This window comes from Equus caballus, chromosome 28 (genome assembly GCF_041296265.1).
Source record: "Equus caballus isolate H_3958 breed thoroughbred chromosome 28, TB-T2T, whole genome shotgun sequence".
In the NCBI taxonomy this organism is placed as follows: Eukaryota; Metazoa; Chordata; class Mammalia; order Perissodactyla; family Equidae; genus Equus; species Equus caballus.
Window position 1 is genome coordinate 24886401 of NC_091711.1, and position 14131 is coordinate 24900531.

Genomic DNA, 14131 nt, shown 5'->3' on the forward strand with positions numbered 1-14131 from the left:
CACGTCCTTTGAAGAGATGTGTGGATGAGGCACCTTCACAACAGAGTATGGGGCTCTGCACTTCTGTTTTTCTGCATCTTGGGAATTCAGCTGCAAACCTGGCAGAAATGAGAGTGTGTGGGACTCAAGAGCTCCATCCTGAGAGTGCCCACGAATAGTCCCAGGAGAGAGATGAGCCAGGGAAAACTTTTCTCCTTATTCCTATTCTTCTTTCCCCTGTAATAAGTGGCTGCCGTCAAAGGCAGTTCGGAATAATCATTTAAAAAGCAAGGTCTACAGTCAACCCGCTGTCGATTCTGCCCTTGTACTAATTAGTTAAGTTCCCTAAGTCTCCCTTTCTCCAGCTGAAAATAAGGACGATACTTGTGGCAGAGGTGGCTGGCTGGCCAGCCATCCACAGCCTAGGTGCGTGTCCGCCTAGTGAGTGCCTACATTTCTCAGTCCCCCTTGTGGCCATATGTGACTTATTCTCACCAATGGAATGTAGGTGGAAGTGATTGTCTCCGATCAGAGTGGTTAAGAAGCGGGTAAATCCCCCACCAACAGTTTCCCCAACCAGCAGCTGAAGGTAGAGAATTCTGAAGACCTAGAGGAGGGCAGGAGGCCTCGGTGGAAGGAGCCTAGATTCCCACAGTACGTAGTAGGCTGCCCACCCAGGATTACTCAGAATAGACTGCAGTGAGAAATCAGCTACTGTATTAAAGCACGGAGATTTGGGGATTTGTTAAAACAACTAGTGTTAACGCAAACTAATAGAATTATAAATTCCTACGTTAATGTCATCACGAAGTTGAGATGATGTCTGTACAGAATTTTAGGCCCTTTAATCATCTCCATCGTCTTCCCTCACAAAGTACCCCAAAAAGAACATAGAGCCTATATAAGGGCAATATGCTGATGTTTCTCACTGTTTTGTTAAAGAAAATGTAAACGTGGCTGACAGACAAATTCCTTGGCCCCTGTTAAATCTGATATATAGAAATATATAGATATCTGGCAGAATCGGCACTTCAAATTGCTGTGAGTATTAACGAAGAAGGGATAGAATTTTTTATAGAAATAATAATAAAAATCAATAGTTATTGAGTGCTTACTGTATACTAGACACTGTACTAAGATCGGGTATGTTCTTCATTTAATTCTAGTCATAAACCAGTTGAAGCCTGGATATCATTATCCTCATTTTACAGATACGAAAACTGAAGTTCAAAAAGGTGAAGTAACTTGCTGAGTTGGTGAGCGGCAGAGCTGGATTTGAGTACGCGTCTGTTCACCCCAAAGCCTGTCCTTCCCTCTCTACTAGGTGACAGGTCCCAGGCCTGCCCCTCAGAGCCTAGGAGGCCTCCTGGAGATAATTTAATCACACAAAGCCATAGCCTGATTCCTGTCCCTTGGTAGATTTTCCTTTTTATTCCGATAAAATCAACAGGCAATCCCAAATGGAAAGGTTTTTTTAAAGCTGTGATTTATCTAGGTCACCCCACTGTAACATTTTTCAATCTTCTCTTAATTGCAACTCCTCCCCATATATTGGCACATCATGGAAGGAAAGGACCAGAAAACTTACAAGGGGGCTAGCTAGGAGGGGTTAGTGATTTTTGCCCCCAGATGAAAGACGCCGTCCTCAGGCACCCCTTCTGGCATCCCGTGTGAGCTCTTGGCTTCTGGGATTTTCCGCTTCACGTTCGTGAGCTGAGGTTCTGACTTAGCCAGACATCTCTGCACAGAAGGGTGACCTAGACAAGCCCTCGGGCCAGCTTGATAAATCAGATGAAAACAAAAGGTGCAGATGACCCACATCACTCTGGGAAAGGAAAGACCATGAGCGCCCCTCTCACGGGGCGGCAGGTGTGATAAATAAGGACAGACTGGCCTGGACCACAGCTTACAGCACGTGCTTGAGGAGTAGGGGGCCGAAGGGTACCTCCTCCTCCAGAACAGAGGGGCGGTGTTCTCGCCAGAGCAGATTGGACCTAGTTTAAGTACACTGGGGCTGCCCTAGTCCCACGGTTCACACCTTTCGAGCCTTCCCAGCCCACTGTACTGCACGACTTTGTTTTTGTCAAGAATAGGTACATTCTCGGTGTTAAATTCTGATCTTGTGAATTAACAGCAGCTCAAGACAAGGGAAACAGGGAAAGTGTTACTGACGCTTGAACTCGGCATTTGGCTTCCTGGGTTTCTCCACAGCATTGGGGATTTGAGGGTGTTAACAACCCACACTGCTCCTCCTCTGGATTCCAAACCAAGGGAGACATAACACACAGAGAATTAAAGATCACAGGAACGGTGTTCTTGCCGAGAAGGCCGACTGAAGACTTGGCTGGGATCCGAGGCCAAAAGAGGCGTCTTCGCTTTCCCCTGGGTGGAAATCATGCCTTGGCCGCAGGGGGAGCAGCAGGGGCACTCATATGCAGGACTCAGGGCAGCGTGGAGGGGAGATGACCTGTGAGCAGACACATGTGCTGAGTAAGGTGGGTGTCAGGCCCTCTCTCCATTTTCCCAAGGAAGCCTAGAAAGAAGGCCTGGTCATGTTGCCCCCGTAATCTTCCTGAGGGGAGAGCGTGGGGAGGGGTCCCCTATTCTGTAGGGATCATGAGGAGTGGGGCAAATAAACTTCCCTCCCAGTAGACTGCTGAAGACAAAGGATCCTCCGATTCTGGAGGCGGCTTAGAAGCCCAGGTGGACACCCTGAGAAAGAAGGCCAATCTGGACCTCCATCAACCACCGTCTCCATCTGTCAGGTCTCCTTTTCTGCACCAAGAAGCTGACTAGCTTTACAACTCTTGGCTGAATCGCTGGGACACATCAGCGTGTATTGATCCAAATTGCCTGTGTCAGTCTCCTGCAGCCAGCGCCCGATGGCTGTTTTTCTGTGTCCCCTCTCCTGAAAGCGTTATGCAGCCTTAAGTAAAGGTTGACATTTCGAAGTATTGCTTCTCCTGAATTTACTGCATTTTCCGTCCTTGGAGGTGATAGATGGGCTGCTCTGCTTTCCTTCTCTGCAGACACTGCTCTGTGGTCGCCATAGCTCCCGAATGCCTTAGCAGATCAGGCAGGACGAAAATTACAGCATCCTGGGCTCCACATGCTTTCCTGATCAGCGTGGTGTTTTCCAATCTACTAGCATTTCACAAACGAGACATTATTTTAATTAGTTTGGCTTTACCAATGGGTCATATTTTTCTCTGCCTTTTCTCCTCTTTGGTCCCCAAAGCCCTGTGCATCGTCACTGTGCCACCTCCACTAATGACATACTTCCAGTTCCAAGGAGCACTGTGAGAAGCCCAGGAAAGGGGCCTGACTGTGCCTTCTCCCGGGACCTCGGGATCTTAAGAACTGGTCCTAGCTTAGTGTTGTCCTGATGGACTTGTTTCGGTGCCTGAAGAGTCAAAGATTTCTAAAGCACGCTCGATCACAGGTTACTTGATCTGATCTTCTACGATCAGATGTAAACGATCTCTTAAAATACTTGTGCATTTTAAACTGTCCGGCTGCCCAAGCAGGGTGGAATGTTCCAGAAGAAGCCACATAAGAGCAGAGGTTTAACCCGGTGGGTTCCGCCTTGTTGTGCAATGACTGTTTTCCTGACAGGCCAGGCTGCTGCCGAGGAGTCGAGGACAGCCAGATTCTGCAGGAGCCAACAAGAATTGTAGGCAAATATCCTTAGGCTGAATAATAGTGATGGTATCTTGAATTTGTCTCGCTTCCAGAAACTCCACAGAACAAAGAGGTATTTTACATGTGTGTGATCTCCGCTTCACAGATATTTTTGTTTTATTTCAATGAGAAGATAACGTTTTAAAGAGTCTCTAAAAGAGCCTCTTGGGCCCCCAAGTTCGGGCCATCAGTGTCCCTCACCCGCATTGGCCTCAGGTCTTCCCTCCCAGCTCTCGACCCCCAGCCCTCCCTCCCACGGCTGCCAGCTTCAATCTAGTGCCCGGTTTTAATCACGTTTGTCTCCCGGTTAAAACTTGTTGGAGACTCATCTTATTGCATGAAGTACAAGTGCCCAGTGTTGGTCCAAGTCCCGCCGTGGGGTAGTCCTGACTCACCTCTCTCAGCTGCACAGCTCCCCAGCTCTTAGCCTCTGCTCCGACGTCAGACTGCTTGGGCTCTCCAGATACGCACCACGCCGCCTCTCCTTCTCCTGCCTGGACAGCCCCCAGCCGCTCCTCCCATCAGAATCCTTTCCGTCATTCAAGGCCACTTCTAATTGCCACCTTCTTCCAAAAGCCTACCCTAATCCTTTCAGGAAGACACACTTTCTCTAGGCGTCGATGTGGAAACACTGCCCTCTGTTCTGTTCTCTGTCCATTCACGTGCGTGTCTTGGCCTTCTCTTTGAGGGCAGTTTCTCTGTCTGTTCATCTTGTATTCCCCACAGCGTCTAGCACGTGTCTTCACTTAGTAACTGCTCAATAAATAGTAATTGAATTCATGTGAGGTCAGAGTAGATACTTTTCTTATCATGTGCACTGAAATACTATCTTCCAGACTATTTTCTATTCTATGTTCAGAAATTATAACACCCATTTCCTACCGTATGATCTCACTTATACGTGGAATCTTAAAAAAAAAAAAAAAAAAAGGGAATTTACAGATACAGAGAACAGATTGGTGGTTGCTGGCAGGGGATGGAGGGGGAGTGGAGGGTGGGCAAAAACAGGTGAAGGGGGTCAAACGATACAAACTTCTAGTTATAAAATAAATAAGTCCTGAGGATGTAACTATCGACGAAAATAATCCATAACCAAGCTATAAATGAAAATTTGGGAGAGTTTATTCTGAGCTGAAATCTGAGGACCATGGCCCGGGGCCCTTCTTCCCAAAGGAAGAAAGGGCACCAAAGAAGTGGGGTGCACAGAGTGGTTATATACCCCCAGAGAGGATGTTTCACATAGGATTGAAATGTCCCTTTCACAATAGTCGCGAGACTGCTCTGTCAGCACAGCGATTGATGGAAACAGCAGGTAGGGCTTCTTTCTCAGTGAACGCAGCAGGGTGGCAGTCTGTTGTCTCGAGCTGGGTGGTCAGAGGTGAGCTGGGTGGTCAAAGGTGAGTGCAGCAATCAGTTCCTAGCCTAAGGAAAGATGCTTATCCCTAAGGAAATGCCAATGTGGGGGGAAGTTGCACCTTTATCTCAAGGGCCTTTGTTCTGGCCATAGGAAATGTCTAAGCAGATATACAATGCGTGCTCAATAGCCACAGTCAGGCCCTTTTGGAAACAACAAAGTCAGGCGAAATTAGGTTTATACCAAATGGCTTCCTCATATACTCCAATATATCCTATTGCTTGCCATTTCTATTTGTCATAACGTACAGCATGGGTACTACAGTTAATAATATTCTGTTGTGTATTTGAAAGTTGCTCAGAGAGTAGCTCCTAGAAGTTCTCATCACAAGAAAAAAAATGTGTCACTATGTATGGTGATGGATGTTAATTAGACTTACTGTGGTGACCATTTCGCAATATACACAAATACCAAATCATCAGGAGATTACCTGAGACTAACATAATGTCAATTATATCTCAAAAAAATTATAATACTCACTTCCAAATGGTATCAAAATAGAAAACTTGTGTGATTCAATTTTTAGCACAGTTTCTGTTTCCTCACCATTTTAGGAAGCACAGAGGCATGAAGGGTGGGGGGAACAGGGCCCAGCACCTTAGTGGGAATTTCAAGGTCTTTGGACTTAGGCTGGAATCTCTGTTCCATCACTGACCACTTGTGTGACCATGGGCAAGTTCCCTAATCTCTCTGAGCCTCAGTTTCTCATCTCTAAAATGGAGACAAAACTACCTATTTTACAAGTTTATTTATGAGAATTAAATTAGGAAGTTTCTATTAAGTACTAACTCAGTGCCTCCTACACAGTAGGCGTAAATGATAGTTCTCATCACCATCCTTATCCTAGTAGTCAATCAGTTTCCATAACCATCCTTACCCTACCCATATTTTACGCTAGAACCAAGTATTGAATCTCTCTCTTTTTTTTTTTGAGGAAGATTGGCCCTGAACTAACATCTGTTGCCAATCTTCTCTATTTTATGTGGGATGCCACCACAGCGTGGCTTGATGAACAGTGCTAGGTCCATGCTGGGGATCCAAACCCGTGAACCCTGGGCCACCAAAGCTGAGTGCATGAACTTCACCACTACACCACCAGGACGCCCCTCAATGAGTAAATATTCAGTACCTGCTATTTATCCAGCATGCTACTGCCTGTTGGCGGAGGGGTGGGGGTAGAGCTGGAGATCTGAAAATCCAATGACAAGATGGTAATCTGATTAAAAGGAAGATATTAGCACAAGAATGTTTATTGAACGGTGCTATAGATGGGTGTTCAAATGTGTGTTAAAAGATAAAAGAGATTTACTTCAAGTGAGATGCAATGAGGAGCCACTGCTGCCCTGGGCCCAGCTCCCCCAGTGGCTGATTGGAGCATTCATGTCACCATCCCACGGCCTGGCTTCATGGGCTCCAGCCCTCTGCAGTTACAGCCTCTCGCAGCCCCCACTCCCACGCTCAGAAGGGCCCCGTGCTTGGCTTAACGCTCTGCTGTCGTCGCCTTGAAATTTTTCATAATTTCTAATAGGCTCTGCATTTTCATTTTGCACTGGGCCCCACACATTATGTAGCCAGTCCTACTTATAGGAATTTGAGCGGTTATGCTGAATTCATTTTTTCCCCAGCACCTGACACATCATGCGCTCATAAATATTTCTGGAACGGATGAATGTCACTTCCACAATCATATGGGTGACAAATGCTCGTACACCTGCTTTTGCCTGAAGTCTTACACTTAAAACGTACAAAGTTTGGTACATTTGTGCCTTAAACTTTGCATTTGGTGAAACAGGACCTTTGCAATTTTCCACAAAGCCTCCATGCGGAAGAAACCAAGAGAGAGGCCAGCCACTGGGTGTCTTCTCCACCTCAGGTGCTCTTTTACACCCAGGGTTATAACCTAGAGCCCCTCACACACACACATGCACACGCATGCACACACACACGCATGCACACACGTACACTCCAACACATGCACACACACACATACATACCCACACACTCCTTTTCCTGAGATTGTTCTCAGACCAACTGGCGCTCTGAAGAAAACAAATTTATAGCACATATTTAAAAAGCAATTCAACTAAAATTTCCGAAACCTGATGGAGCAAGAGCAGACAAGTAGAGGATACCTTTGAAAAGAGATTCAGATATACAATTTTTCTTGCAGTAAATGTACATAACATAAAGTTTACCATTTTAACCCTTTTAAAGTATACAGCCCAGTGCCATGAAGTACATTCACATTGTTGTGCAATCAGCACCCCCACCCATCTCCAGACCTCTTCCATTATCCCCAGCCGAAACCTGTACCCATCCAACAATAACCACCATTCCCCACCGCCCGCAGCTCCTGGGAACCACCATTGTCCGTTCTGTCTGTACGACTTTGACTATTCTGAGTAGCGCACATCAATGGAATTGTACAATATTTGTTCCTTTGTGTCTGTCCTGTTTTACTTAGTATAATGTCTTCAAAGTTTGCCCATGTTGTAGCATGTATCAGAATTTCATTCCTTTTTAAGGCTGGATAATATTCCACTATATGTACACACCACATTTGGTTTATCCATTACCCTGTTGATGGACATTTAGGCTGTTTCAGATATATTTTTCTAAAAGGAAACATCATAATATTCCCTGAGAGTCTTAAAATTTTATAATATGCACCATAAAGTCTTTTTGATGATGGGGGATAATCTCTCTCAGTGTCAGTGAACCAACCAGCCCCTCTTTCCCACATGGTCTCGGAGGTCTTCTGTGACCACAGAGAGAATGCTGCCAAGAAAAAAAAAGATAAGATGACCTTTCCAGAGGTAAGACTGTGGTCAAACCTGGGCTTATTGAGCACTGTCTCAGAAATGTCCATTCAATACCCACATACCCAGTGAGAGCACCAGCCTCATAAAAAGACACAGATGGCGGGCCAGCCTGGTGGCATAGCGGTCGGGTTCACGTGCTCTGCTTCAGCAGCCCAGGGTTCGCAGGTTTGGATCCTGGGTGCAGAGCTAGCACTGCTTGTCAGGCCATGCTGTGGTGGCATCCCACGTAAAATAGAGGAAGACTGGCACAGATGTTAGCTCATCAACAGTCTTCCTCAAGCAAAAAGAGGAAGATGGACAACAGATGTTAGCTCAGCGCCAATCTTCCTCACAAAAAATAAAAAGACACAGGCACATTTATCAATGGCCTTACACCCCTAGAGATCACTCCCACATAACCCAAATGAGCCCCAAATCATGGCATCAGGTTTGCAATGAGGCAGACTCAGGCAGGTGAGATTTGGAGCCTCTTGCTCCACTGAGAGAGTAGTTTTTTCATATCCGGAGCTTGTGGTGTATGTGGGATGGGGAGGGGGTTGCCAGAGTTGATGTGAGTACCCACGTCTATGGCTTATCTGTTATGAACATGCCAACCTTATCACCACACTCGATCTACCCAAGTCACTGAAGGGCCTCAACAGACAGCAGTCAGCACAGCGAACAGTGTCTTCAACTCCAACAGATGGAGTCCAGGTGACAGTTCTCCTTCCTTCCTGTTCTGTTCATATTCGTCACATATTTGGAGAGCACCCACTATACGCGTGCCGGGCATCCTTCCAGCGACTGCAGAAGTGAGCAAGACAGACAAGGTCCCTTTTTACTCAAGGAGGTTTTACACTTATAAACAGTAAACAAGCAAACGACAAGACTTCAGATTGTAGTTAAACTTATCAAGGGCTCAATCGGGGAGAGGCAACAAGGAGTGGCCATGGGGAAGGAGTGGGAGAGTCCTGTTGACCCGGGCATCAGGGGAGGGTGCTCTTAGGAGGTGAGACTTGAGCTGAGACCTAAGGCCGAGAGGAGCAAGCCGTAGAGAGAGCTGCAGGGGGCTTTCCAGGCAGAGGAAATTGCAAATACGGAGGTTTAGATCTAGAAAGAGCTTGGCGTGTTCAAGGAGCAGAAAGAAGGGAGAGAGCTATGGCAGAGCGTAATGAGCAATGAACAGATGGTGGAGGGAGGAGGACCATGCACGCCGGGGTAAGGATCCTGACCAGTCACGGGAGGCCAGAAGCAGATGAGAAGCAGAAAAACTATCTGACTTCCATATTCAAAGGAGCACTCAGGTTGCAGGTGCAGTGGGGAGAGAGACTGTGTGTGTCTCCCCGTAATCCCTTCCTTCTTTGGGGAACATCGTGGAAAGGGGCTCCGAGAGCTCAGCCTAGTCTCACCTCTCCCTCACTTGGCAGGACCTCAGCCAAAGCCTGAGGCCAGCCGCTGCGCTGTGGCAGGAGCCTTTGTCAGGCGTTGCTCCTGCCTCACTGTTGGGTCTCCTTGTCTTGAGAGCCCTGCGGCCTCACATTGCCCTTGGGTGAAAATGGGGAGAAGGTTTTTCTCTCCGAGGGAGCTCCTGAGGGAAGACGACAGGAAGCCCTGACAATGGATGTGCTTTCGAGGGAACCCCTGGGCTAGTGGCTGTCTCTAGACGGAGTGTGCACCCTGCAGAGGAGCAAGCAAAGACAGGGCGCCATTTCCCAGACTCCTGCCCTGCGGGGGGGTAGTGATACCTTGGGGTGGGGCTGGGGTCAAGGGTGGGAGGGTGAAGCTGCATCACTTCCTTTTTGGGAATTGCTCCTCCCTCCTCCATGTGTTCAGTAGGTAGTTGAACATTCACATCCAAAGCTCAGAAGAGAAAACCAATCTGGAAATATAGATTTAGAAGCCTATGGTGGCACGTGAAGTCATGAAAGGGAAAGAAAAATCTTGGGGCAAGTATGTGGAATAACCAGAGAGGACCAAAAACTGATCTCTAGGGAACAGCAACATTTCAGGGTAAGCAGAGTAAGAAGAGACAAAGCAAAGGGGCAGAGAGGGCCCAGGGAGAGGCAGGACCAAGGAGGGAGAGACTGTTTCAAGAACGAGGGTGTGGCCAACAGAGCCAACGAAACCCTCTGCCAGAAGCCCCACTGTGAATCCAGCTGGTGATCCAGCCATTGGCTGGTACTCACTGTTACCCAGGCAACAGCATCGGTTCTTTGAATAGGTCTGGCTTTGTGTACAAGGTAGCAGGGAGAAGGAGAAAGAGATGCCAGACGCGTAGACAGACATAAAATTGGTGAAGGTTTCCTGATGAAGATGAATCTTAGCAAAATTCATACAGCACTGTTGGGATTGGCCAGTTGCCAAGACTGGAGGAGCAAATATCCCAGACTGAGGGGGCAGCAAGGGGACATCCTGGGCACTGCCTGCAGTCTAGCGTGCCTGGATTGTCGGGTACACGTGGGAAAGTCATGAGAGATGGGGCTGGAGAAGACAAGACGGCAGGGTGAGATGACAACAGGACTTTCGGTCCTTTCGGTTAAGGAGTTTGCATTTTCTTTCAAGGCAATAGGGATCCGCCAAGACATTTGAAGCAGAGGGCTGATATGATCAAATTTACATTTTGGACTGATCACCCTGGCAACAGAGAGAGGCTGTCGCATTAATGCAAGGTGAGAAATTACGAAGGGCCGTGGCAGTGAGGATGGATTTGTGATCTATTAAGGAAGAGGAATTGGCAGGGCATTTTATACTTACCGGCAAAATTAAAAGTTGATGCCCTGAGTGAGGATCAATGGCAAAGACTGTTAGTTACAGAATCTCCAGTTTTTAGCTGGGCCCGTGGCTACCAAAAATACAACCTGCATATCTCATGTTTCTCACAATTATAAGGGCCAGGGGTCTAGGTTCTGTCTGATAATTTGTAAGAGAATGAGTCTTATTCCGGAAACCTTCTTCCTAAGTTATCTGCTACCCACTCTTTGCCCCTCTTCTTTATCCTTTCCTCCTTCCTGCTGGATGGATATGATGGCTGGAACTGGAGAAACCACCTGGGACCTTGAGATGACCGTGACCTTAGAAATGGAGGTCAAGCATAGCAGGGAAACAAGACAGAAGGAGTCCCTGGGTCGCTGAGGGCTTCTTGAGCAGAGCTACCCAATCAACCCAGGAGTACCCACCTCCAGACTTTCATGGTGGGGATAAACGTCTTTTTTCTATCTTGTTTAAAGCCACTGTTATATTGGACCTCTTTTATCCTATTACCTAATTAACTGGACCTGATCCTAACTAACAAGGCTCTCATTTTTAGCTGTTCATAAAATCACAAACTCTGGGAGCCATTAGTCTGTACCACCCGTCAGCCTTTAGCAGATTCCTCTTTTGTCTCTGATGCCTTTTTGCATCCTTGGCACTGAACACCCAGCCCCACCTTGGAGATGCTCAATAAACACTGAAGGGGCGGAGGCGGCAATACCCAGAAGTGTCTTCTTGTTTTCAGACCTTGTTACTCATCAGAACTCAGAAGAAATTTGAAATGTGGATTTCACCAAGCAAAATAGTGAACGCCTTGCCTGGTGGCACTCAGCCCAGGAGTGCAAAGGAGTAGGGAGGGGACTCTAGCAGGACTCTGACTCTGCTTACCTCACCTGGGGACGTGCAGCCTTGCAAGCACTGACTCATCTGTTCCTTGGGGCTATGACTTGTATCGGTTTGCAGCAGCAAGAGGAGAGAAGATAGCATCAGGGTGGACATGCAGCAAAGTTGTGGCGAAGATTCAGTTGACGACTTCAGCTGGTTCCCTGCTGACACCCTCTCCCAGCAGCCTCTGTTGTCCTTTGCAGCATATATCTCATTTAGAACAAATTAATGTTTCCCGCAATTATTTATTCAATGTGTGCTCCCTACCAGAGCATTAGCTCCACGAAAATCAGGAACCGAGTTCGCCTTCTTCCTTCTGGTACCTGGAGGACAGAAGGTGCTCAATAAAATACTGGTTGAAAAATAAATGAATGAGTCAACCTTTTCATGCAAAGAAGAAAGAGATTAACAAAGACAATGGGTCAAGTTTTACATGGGAAAGCCCCTTTGCAAGCGTGAAAGGAAGTTATTGTATTGCTAAATAGGATTATCCGCTTTGTGAACGAGCCCTGGCAGGAGTCTGAATCCTGACCTAGCTCCATTCCCACCCCGCCAGGTAAACTCTGTTACCCAGTGCTCCAGGAAATGCAAATGCATTTCAATATTCGCTTTAAAAAATAAATTTTTTCTGCTGCAAGCAAAGAGAACAGGACCTTCAAAGGCTGTGCCCAAGGTCAGACAGAAGTGACTTTGAAACTCTCCCCAGGATCGGGCCGCAGGCACCTGTGGTTGGGGGCCTAGCCTGGACCAGACAGGGCCAGGAGCTGGAGGGTGGCGGCAAGCGGATTTGCCCAGCGGGGAGCGGGCGCGGGGGGAGGGCGCCCTCTGCCGGGGGTGACGGAAAGCGCGTCGGCACGCGCGCGCTTCGGTCCTCCGTCTGTCCCGAACCTCCAGAGGAGGCATCAATTTCTTCCCGGGGAAAACGTGGAGGGGAAGAAAAACTGACTCAAACTCCCGCCGAGGAGGTGTTCCTCACGAGTGTTTTCCGAGCCCTGCCCTTACAGCCCCGAACATTCCCCGGCTCAAGGGGAAGGACTGCGGTTAATTGCAGATACTGATTAGGGGCCCCGGGGCGCTGCCCCCGCTTCCCATCCCTAAAGCGCAAATAAAGAAGCGACTGCTTGAGACGATCAGAAATGGCAGGTCCTGACGGACCCGCAGGAGCCTCTCGACCTCGTCACACTCACCTTCCCGGGTTTTGGAGCGCAGGGCGAGGATGCCCTTGGGTTGGATCTCCGCGCAGGAAGAGACGCTGCGCGCGGCCTGAGCGCCTGGAACTGGCCCTGGGGGGCTGACCGCGGTGTAGACCTCCGGGACCGTCCCGACACCTTTAGGCCGAGAGTCGGGACCCCGAAGGTGGCAGGGGCGCGCGGACCCACGCGGGGGCCGAAGCCGGGCTCTGTCCCCACCTCCCGACCCCCCTCCCCAACCTCGGTTGCGCGTCTACAAAATCGGGAGGCTGAATTAGTTGGCCAGGTGGCCCCCAACTCTCGTAGCTCCTGTTTCTGTTGTCCTTTTATAGACCCAGACTGTGTCAGTGGAGGGAACTGAAGAACAGGAGGGTGGAACCAGACGGAAAGGATGGTTGGGAGCCGTCTAAGCAGCTCCCTTCACAAGAAAGGTGTAACCAGCTTTCTAAGGACCCGCGTCTCTCTTTATTGAATCGGGAGTGACACCTAGCGGCACGTCCGCCTCAGCGTCGCGGCGGGGCTGGTTCTCTCTGGGGCGTCGGACGCCGGACTTGCCTGCCCTCGTCTCGGAAGCGCGGGCGCCGCTGTCTCCCCGTCAGCCGCCCTTTTCATGCAGTGTAGGCCGCTGTAGTTAAAATGCTCTTCTCGGCACAGCTGGCTCGGGCGCATCGCTCACTCTCAGGCAGCAAATATGTCTTGAGCTGGCTACTGTTCCAGGGGCTGCAGCTACAAAGACGGCCAAGCCTTGGTTCCCGCCCTCAAGAGACTCACAGCTCAGCTGGGGAGAAATGGAGCAGTAAAAAAAAAAAATTATACTCCATTGGATACGTACGAAGAGTGTATGTTGGATGCTATACACCCCTGGTACAGGGGTGTATAGGTACCAGGGGTGGACCTAACTATGCCTAGAGGCACTGAGGCAGGTGGCAATACTTGAGCTAAGTTTTGAAGTTGAGATGGTATATGTTAGACAGTATTCTAAGATGACCCCAAAGATTCACGGCCTCCAGTGTACACACCTGCTCTCAGTTTTCAATCAAATGCTAATTTAGGTCCAGCTGTAAGAGGTTTGGCAAATGCAATTAAGATCCCAAATCAGTTGACCTAAAAATCTGGCTATTATCCTTGGTGGGCCTGACCTAATCAGGTGAGCTTTTAAAAGAGACCAGGCTTTGGGGCTGGCCCCGTGGCCGAGTGGTTAAGTTCGCGCGCTCCGCTGCAGGCGGCCCAGTGTTTCGTTAGTTCGAATCCTGGGCGTGGACATGGCACTGCTCATCAGACCATGCTGAGGCAGCGTCTCACATGCCACAACTAGAAGAACCCACAACGAAGAATACACAACTATGTACTGGGGGGCTTTGGGGAGAAAAAGGAAAAAATAAAATGTTTAAAAAAAATAAAAAAGAGACCAGGCTTTTCCGGCAGAAGAG

At 48.5% G+C, this 14131-nt stretch overlaps 1 long non-coding RNA gene across 1 annotated transcript; it reads right to left on the reverse strand.

The window, feature by feature from the left end:
* Nucleotides 1–7106: 7106 nt before the first annotated feature.
* LOC111771114 (uncharacterized) lies at nucleotides 7107–13134 on the reverse strand. The gene is made up of 3 exons (XR_002804775.2): nucleotides 12699–13134; nucleotides 11515–11834; nucleotides 7107–8679 (listed from the first exon to the last, which is right to left on the reverse strand). It is a non-coding gene; the product is annotated as an uncharacterized lncRNA (long non-coding RNA).
* Nucleotides 13135–14131: the final 997 nt, after the last annotated feature.